This window comes from Nomascus leucogenys, unplaced genomic scaffold (genome assembly GCF_006542625.1).
Source record: "Nomascus leucogenys isolate Asia unplaced genomic scaffold, Asia_NLE_v1 Super-Scaffold_576, whole genome shotgun sequence".
NCBI lineage: Eukaryota > Metazoa > Chordata > Mammalia > Primates > Hylobatidae > Nomascus > Nomascus leucogenys.
In genome coordinates this window covers 37,825-45,186 of record NW_022095784.1, presented here as the reverse complement: position 1 = coordinate 45,186, position 7,362 = coordinate 37,825, and positions in this window count along the sequence as shown.

Below are 7,362 nucleotides of genomic sequence, written 5' to 3'. Positions count from 1 at the left end.
GGCTCGGCTCCCAGTGGCTGCTGTGTCTGTGTGGCGTCCGGTTCAGCGTTCAGCATCTCTCCCTCTGGGGGAGATGGGCAGGGCCAACCTGAGACAGGACAGGTGTGCTCCTGCTGCTGACACCAGAGTCCCGAAGATGCCTGTCTACGGGGAGGCAGAGAACCTGCCCACTGATGCAGGAGCTGCACTTGTGCACTCAAGGCCAGTAAATGTGGCCGGGCGTGGTGGCTCACACCTGTAATCCTAGCACTTTGGGAGGCCGAGGTGGGCGGACCACGAGGTCAAGAGATCGAAACCACCCTGGCCAACATGGTGAAACCCCGTCTCTACTAAAAATACAAAAATTAACTGACCGTGGTGGTGCGTGCCTGTGGTCCCAACTACTTGGGAGGCTGAGGCAGGAGGATCACTTGAACCCAGGAAGAAGAGGTTGCAGTGAGCCAAGATTGCACCACTGCACTCCAGCCTGGAAACAGAGTGAGACGCCATCTTAAAAAAAAAAAAACCATTAAATGCTTATCAAACAAGCATGAGTCACGTTGGTGTTATGAAGGCAGTTGAGTCATCTTTGTCTGGATCCCCTGTGTTTGTAATAAAAGGCTGGTTTTCCTTACATGTGAGTGAGGAACCTGTTCTGGGATGACAGAAATGGCAGGACACGGCAGAGGCGAGAGCTGTCTGGCTGTGAGGACCTGGTTTCTGTGGAGGGTGACTCTTATCAGGCCCTTCACACCTTCAGTCCATCGATAGGACCAATGATTTCCCTTCTAGAGGATTAATGGCTACATAAAAATAATAGTTTTAGAGGCTACAGAATCCGATGATAATTTTCTCCAGATGACTTTCCAAAAATCCTTAGAAAACGTGAATTTCTGAATAGACTTTAGAACAGATGTCACTGAGAAGACTGGATGTAGCCTCCTCCAGGTTTAATTTTTTTTTGATCGTGGAATTTCAAGTAAGGTGATCTGGGTTCAGAATTCCAACGGCATGATCTTAGGTGAGTCATCTGACTTGTCTAAACCTGAGTTCCCTCTTTTGCAAAATGAGAAAGTGACTCATATCTGCTCTATGCAATTTGAAAGGATTTGTACAATGATCAATGCTAAAATGTGCCAGCAAAATGCTCTGAACAGCATCACATCGGTGAATTCTCTAATAAAACAATAGTGGTCCATTTCTAGGGCATGAGGTCCCTCGACTTCTCTCATTTACGTATTGGGTCCCTCATCCTTCGATATATGTAGTCAGAATTCGTGGCTGTTGTCCTTAATTCTTTCTTAAAGGTAGAAACAATAATGTCAATTCATTTCATGAATAATGTAAAAGCAATTTGCCATTTATATGGCATTACTTAATGGTTTACAGACTATAGTGGTGGACGCAGTTGATGTTAAAGAGACTTGGGTCAAGATTCCATCTCAGCTGCTTCCTAGCTCTGTGACCTTGGGCATATCCCTTGGCCTCTTCACCTTCCATTTCTGCATCCGTAAAATGGACATATTCATACCGATTTGGCAAGATTCCTGCTGGGGGTTGGTGATGGAGATCATCTGTGTGCAACCTCCTAACAGGATCTCCAGGGCATCTGGTCCTGTGCAGAGCTCACGTCTCTGTGGGCTTCTTGTCTTGCCTCTCAAAGCTAGATGTTAGGTGTCAGGAGGTGTTGGCCTCCTGAGAGCTAGAATATTGCCTTCCATATTTTCCAAAGCTTTTTAACATATTAGGAAGCCTAACATATGTTAGCCAGAGTGATAGGTCAATTTCACTAACCTTGAAGGCTTGAAAAAAAAATTGCTGATTCATTTTGTTTGCTGAGTACAGACTTTCGTATTTTTGTGCTAAAGAAGATTTATTTAACATTTTATCATTTAATTAAAGAAAGCATGTTTATAATCAATTTGTGCCTGTCCCAAATTGTCCCTTTGTCTTCCCAGACGTTGTCAGAAATTCCCTTTCTTGGAGGAAAAGTGCTTTTGTTCAGGCAACATTTCTTAGATGTTTTTGTACTTAGAGTTTGACTTGAGGATATTTATGGATGGGACTCAGATTTCACAGTGTGGGAGGAGAAGAGGTCTGGCCAATGAGGAGGTGGCTTTGCTCGGGTCATTTGCATCTGGCCGCCCAGGTTCCAGCAGCTCCATTGCGTTGGTGAAATATATCCTTCAGGGGATGTCACGGCTTTGGTTAAGATTTCCTTTTGCTCCTTAGCTGCCAGCGCAGTTTTGATGATAGCTATTTCACATGTGCATGCGGCACTCATGTGGGTGGAGCTGTCAGAAGACTGTAAAGTCTCAACCATCCTGCGACTGCTTGCACCTGAGGAAGACGGAATGACAATGGATGTTCTGTGCCATGGTATTCCTTTGCTCATTCATACACTGATTTATGGCTCGTTGTTTTCCTTTGACTCAAGGTGACATCAGTGCCTACAAAAAGGAAAGTATATGTGAGAATGCTTTTATAGCACAATCCTTGTTTGCAAAGGTAATGATGTTCTAAAACTGGAAAAACTGCAACTCAGGCAAAAGGAAGGAAGAAACCCTAGCGTGACTTTTTCTTCCTAGCTTTTGTGGGTAGTAAAGTTTTTCTCAACATGCTATCAGATTGGTTCCATTATTTAAAAGTATTTTTAACACAGGAAAAAGTTTCGTGTTTTATATTTCGCAATGCGATTCAATCATCTTCCGCTGTTCCAGATGGTGGCTTGCACCATGCAATCAGGCTGGATCTTATACAAGAATCCATTCCAAACCCTGAATAAAGGCCCAGGCCCAGAGAGGGACGTGTGTATCAATTGCCACAAGAACATTACAGAAACATGTCCCCTAGGCTTGGACACTGTGGAATTCAGGGAGCAATTCTAGCCAGGAATAGTAGAGAGATAAAGATTTTGTTGTTGTTGTTGTTGTTTGTTTTTTTGAGACAGAGTCTCACTCTGTCACCCAGGCTGGAGTGCAGTGGCGCGATCTCGGCTCACTGCAAGCTCCGCCTCCCAGGTTCAAGCGAGTCTCCTGCCTCAGCCTCCCAAGCAGCTGGGAGTACAGGCACTCACCACCACGCCTGGCTAATTTTTTGTACTTTTAGTAGAGACGGGGTTTCACCATGTTGGCCAGGATGGCTTCAATCTCTTGACCTCGTGATCCGCCTGCCTTGGCCTCCCAAAGTGCTGGGATTACAGGCACGAGCCACCGCGCCCGGCCCTGATGGGACTTTCTGACGTGGCGCTGTGTCTGGGCTCGCACCTTCCTCGGATCCCACCTCTCCAGAGGACGGGTAGTGTGCTGGGTAATCCTGGGGGTTCCTAAAGGCCAGCACAGAAGGCAGGGGTTTCTTTCTCTGGGGGACTTCGGAGGAGGTGGCCACTGGTCTGAGAAAGTCTAAGTGTAGGTTGAGACTTCGGTCAACTGGGACTTAACTGTGCCACTCAAACTGGTGTGCGTGCAATCCCACTTCTGCTGGGTCTGCAGAGGGAGGCCCTGCACCAAGGCCATGTTCATAAGACGCAGGGTACAGAAGAGAGATGGCATCCCATGGGGAGAGCTTGTTTCCCAAAGACCGGTCCATCTGTTGAAACAGGCTGTCCTCTCCCCTTATTTCCTGAGCAGCTGCCCAGAAGGGCTCCCTGCTTCCCTCTGGGCTTCACATTGGCCACAGGGACCAGGAGGAGCCCTCCCTCCTCCCTTCCCCTACCTATCTCTCTCTCTTTCTCTCTGTCTCTCTCTCTGAGTCTCTTTGTCTCTGTTTCACTCTGTCTGTCTCTCTATGCCTCTTTCTCTCTGTCTTCCTCTTTCTGTTTCTCTTTGTCTTTCTCTGTTTCTGTCGTTCTGTCTTTCTCCCTCTCTCTGTCTCTCTCCCCCATTTCCCCATCTCTCTGTCTCTCTTTGTCTCTCTTTCTCCTTCTCTGTCTCTCTCACTGTCTCTGTCTCTTTCTGTCTCTCTCTCCCTCTCTCTCTCTCCCCACCCCCACATCTGTCTCTGTTTCTCTCTCCCTCTGTTTCTCTCTCTCACTGTCTCTGTCTCTTTCTGTCTCTCTCTCCCTCTCTCTCTCTCCCCACCCCCACATCTGTCTCTTTCTCTGTTTCTCTCTCCCTCTGTCTCTCTCTCTCTTTCTCTCTCCCTGAGGGTGTGGTGCATTCTCTGACCCTCCCCTCCCCTCCTTACCTTATGACTGGCAGGTGGAGAGACAGCTAGTGACTCTTCTGTGGCCCATCTTGGGATGTGGCCCTGGGCAGTACTCACTGGAGGTGGACAGGACAGCACTTGCCCCCGAGGGCTCAGCAGTCGGCTCAGGTCGCCCGTGTGCATAGAGAGGTGGAAGGTCAGCTTCCACTTCTGCGTTAGTTTCCCTAGACTCTGCCACAACAGAGCATCACAGAGCGTGAGTCCTAAACAAGAGGAATTTATTCCCCCACAGGTCTAGGGAGGAGAGGTCCAAGATCAAGGACCGAAGGTGGGTTCCTTCCGAGGGCAGGGTGGGAGAATCTTTACAGGTGCCTTTCCTAGTTTCTGGTGGCTGCTGGCACTCTTGGGCGTTCCTTTGTGTGAGGAAGCATCCCCTGGTCCCTGCCTTCATCTTCACAGCGCCTTCCTCCTATGCGCATGTCTGTCCCCGTAGCCACATTTTCCCTTTCCATAAGGACACAGTCATATTGGATTAGGGCCCACCCTACTGACCGCATCTTAACTTGATCATCTGCAAAGATGCTATTTCCACAGAAGGCCACACGCACAGATACTGGGGAAATCATCCAGCTGTAATGACTGCCAAGGTGTGCTCTGAGCCTGGCTCGCCTGGGAGGGGCTCCAGAACATGAGGCAGAGGCCACTCAGGTCGGGAACAGACAGTAACACACTCCCTGCAGATGCCCCACAGTTTGGCCTATGATCCTTGGATCAGGGCAGTGATGCGTGAAGGTGGATATTATTATGACTCAAAAACCACACTGTCATCCTGCCCCCAGTTCCACCTCAGAGCTGAAAGGGCCCCTTGATGAAGTTCTTGGGGCACCCATGGTGACAGCCCACGATGCACCCCACACTGCGCTGGGCTCGAGCATCCTTGCTGTGAGGATCCCCCTGCCTGAGCAGATCTCATCCTGCAGATGAGAGACACGTGTCTACTACCTAGCCAGGATGTGCAGAGGGGTGGCTGGGGTCTCAGTGGAAGGGAAGGTGGCTGCTGTCTTTCCTAGGGCTGGGAGCTTTGAAAAAGGGAAAAACACTCACTCAGCTGAATGCAGCTCTTGGGGGACTGCTGGGCCAACCCACAGGATAATAACTGCATTGCAGGGGCCGGAGCCCAAGATAAGGTTCACAGCGCATCCTGAATTTCCACCTAGCATGGGCTCCAAGCACCACGCTTGAATTTGAAACATCCAAAGTATCGGACCTTGTGGAATTGATACATAGGTGAAGCACTTTTCTTTCTTGGTTGGCAGAGTATAAAGTTCAGTAGTATTTGCCTGCGTATGACTGTCTTTTTCAAATGAGGAGGGGATCAGGAGGCATGGAAAGGAGATGGTTTGTCCCTAACAAACTACATTCCAGAATGTTCTCTCCAAGGTTGGAGCCCTTCTTTGGCTGGAAAGCTGTGTGACTCTCCCATACTCTGAACAGGGGCATCTTCATGGCAGGCTTGCGGCTGCAGTCTTTCCTGTGGATTTGCGCCAGAGCTGTTTGTACCAGGGGCTTGTTGCAACTCATCTTGCAAGGGGAAATCCAAAACTCAGAAATGACACAGCATTTTAGAGTTGGCGGCAAGGCAGGAATAGGATAATGGAAGAGAGATTCAAGGTCCACACAGCATTTAGTGTTTTTGTTTTTTGTTTTTTTTTAACTTAATTTATTGGGGGAATAAACTATTAGATTTTTATAACATATATTTTGGGTTGTTTGTTTGTTTGTTTTGAGATGGAGTTTCGCTCTTGTTGCCCAGGCTGGAGTGCAATGGTGCGATTTCAACTCACTGCAACATCCTCCTCCCAGGTTCAAGCAATTCTCCTGCCTCAGCCTCCGGAGTAGCTCGGATTACAGGCATGCGCCACCATGCCTGGCTAATTTTAGTAAAGATGGGGTTTCACCACATTGGCCAGGCTGGCCTCGAACTCCTGACCTCATGATCTGCCCGCCTCAGCCTTCCAAAGTGCTGGGATTGCAGGCGTGAGCCACCGTGCCTGGCCTGTAACATATATTTGGACTCATAGGGCTCATGATAAAATGTGGGAGGTTCTGAGTTCCGCGCCTCCTCCCCGGCTGCTTTCTGATCTTTTCCTTGTGCTTCCACAACCCGCTTCCTCCAATGAGGTGGAAAGTGTGGGTATGACAGGGTGGCCTCCAGCCACTGGGGGAAACTCTCCTACAGTGAGAGTGGCTTGTAGCCAGGTCAGAGAGACTGTGGGGGCCATGGCATGGTGGCAACTTCTAGCAAGAATTAGAAGGAGAGACACACCCACAGGTCACGTTCACTTGTTGGCTGAGAGCAGTTTTCCTGGCTCATGTGCAGAGTGTCAAGGTTAGCAGACCTCAATGCCATTGGTAAATCCCTTCGCAATGTTTGAATGAGGAGAATCCCATAGCTGCACAGCTGATTTATTCCGTTTGTCGTTGGTGTCATCATCGTCACTCTCTGTTTTCCGTTCTCATCTCTGGCTTTGTGCATTCGGATGACAGTCGTGAAATGCAGTGCGAGTCTGGGCTCCGACATGTGGGTGCTGGTGAAAGCTTACACGCAAGTTACTCCACCTGTGGGCTCCGGCATCCTCAGTCTGAACATGAAAGGACTAACACCTTTGTCTATGACCCAGAATGGCTGTGGGAATTAAACAAGATGAAAATAGGTGGAAATCGAAGCTTTTCAGTTTGCTCACTATAATGGACACTGAGACCAGTGTGTGTGCCGGGGAGTTACAGGCCTCACTCTCTGGAGGAAGCCTGCACTGAGTGAAGAGGGAGCCGAGGGAGCCGAGGGAGGAGTCTAACCGGCCAGCAGCTGCAGCCAAGGCCTCTGCCCATTCCATGGGAGTTCTGGACCTGGGGTTGGTGGGGGGGCCTTCAGAGTGGCCCCAAACAAAGGCAAAGGGACAAGCCTTTGTACCTGCCCTGCAGGCTGTTCAGTGGAGATGATGCAGCCTTGGTGAGGCCGCAGCTCTGCATATGTCCATTTCAAATAAAACAGCAAAGCTTACAGGCAATTTGGGATTTCATGAAGTCAATGAAAGTGACGTTGGAGAATTGCTCAGGACTTTCCATGGTCACTGGCACACAGTTAACTATAATTAGCAATTAAAGAGCAGGTAATCACCACGGAAAGTGGCACAACAGCATCCAGAGATCTGCAACCACATAGCTCCAGTTAAAGAC